The 227-nt window shown below is 63.0% G+C and overlaps 1 protein-coding gene across 1 annotated transcript in view; it reads right to left on the bottom strand.

Moving 5' to 3' along the window:
• LOC109290054 (zinc finger protein RFP-like) overlaps nucleotides 1–227 on the bottom strand; it is a 13930-nt gene that overhangs the window by 10794 nt on the left and 2909 nt on the right. The window lies entirely within an intron of this gene.

Genomic DNA, 227 nt, shown 5'->3' with positions numbered 1-227 from the left:
CAAGACACCCGTGGCTCCATCCCTGGCTGGGCCCCACAGTCTCACATTACTGCCCCAGCCCCAGGTGCCATGCACCACCACAGCTGGGCAGCACTCCCAGCCGCCAACCTGCCCCGCTCCCTCCCTCAGTCTGGGGCTCTGTGAGAACTGTAGCCACCACCTCAATCTCTCCTTGCATCCCCCTCCCCCTGTGTTTTCTATGCCCCCCCATAGACTTGCTTCCAGTG

The sequence above is a fragment of the Gavialis gangeticus genome, unplaced genomic scaffold, assembly GCF_001723915.1.
Source record: "Gavialis gangeticus isolate Ggan-Ray unplaced genomic scaffold, GavGan_comp1, whole genome shotgun sequence".
Taxonomy (NCBI): domain Eukaryota; kingdom Metazoa; phylum Chordata; order Crocodylia; family Gavialidae; genus Gavialis; species Gavialis gangeticus.
This window is presented reverse-complemented; position numbering and strand designations above follow the sequence as displayed.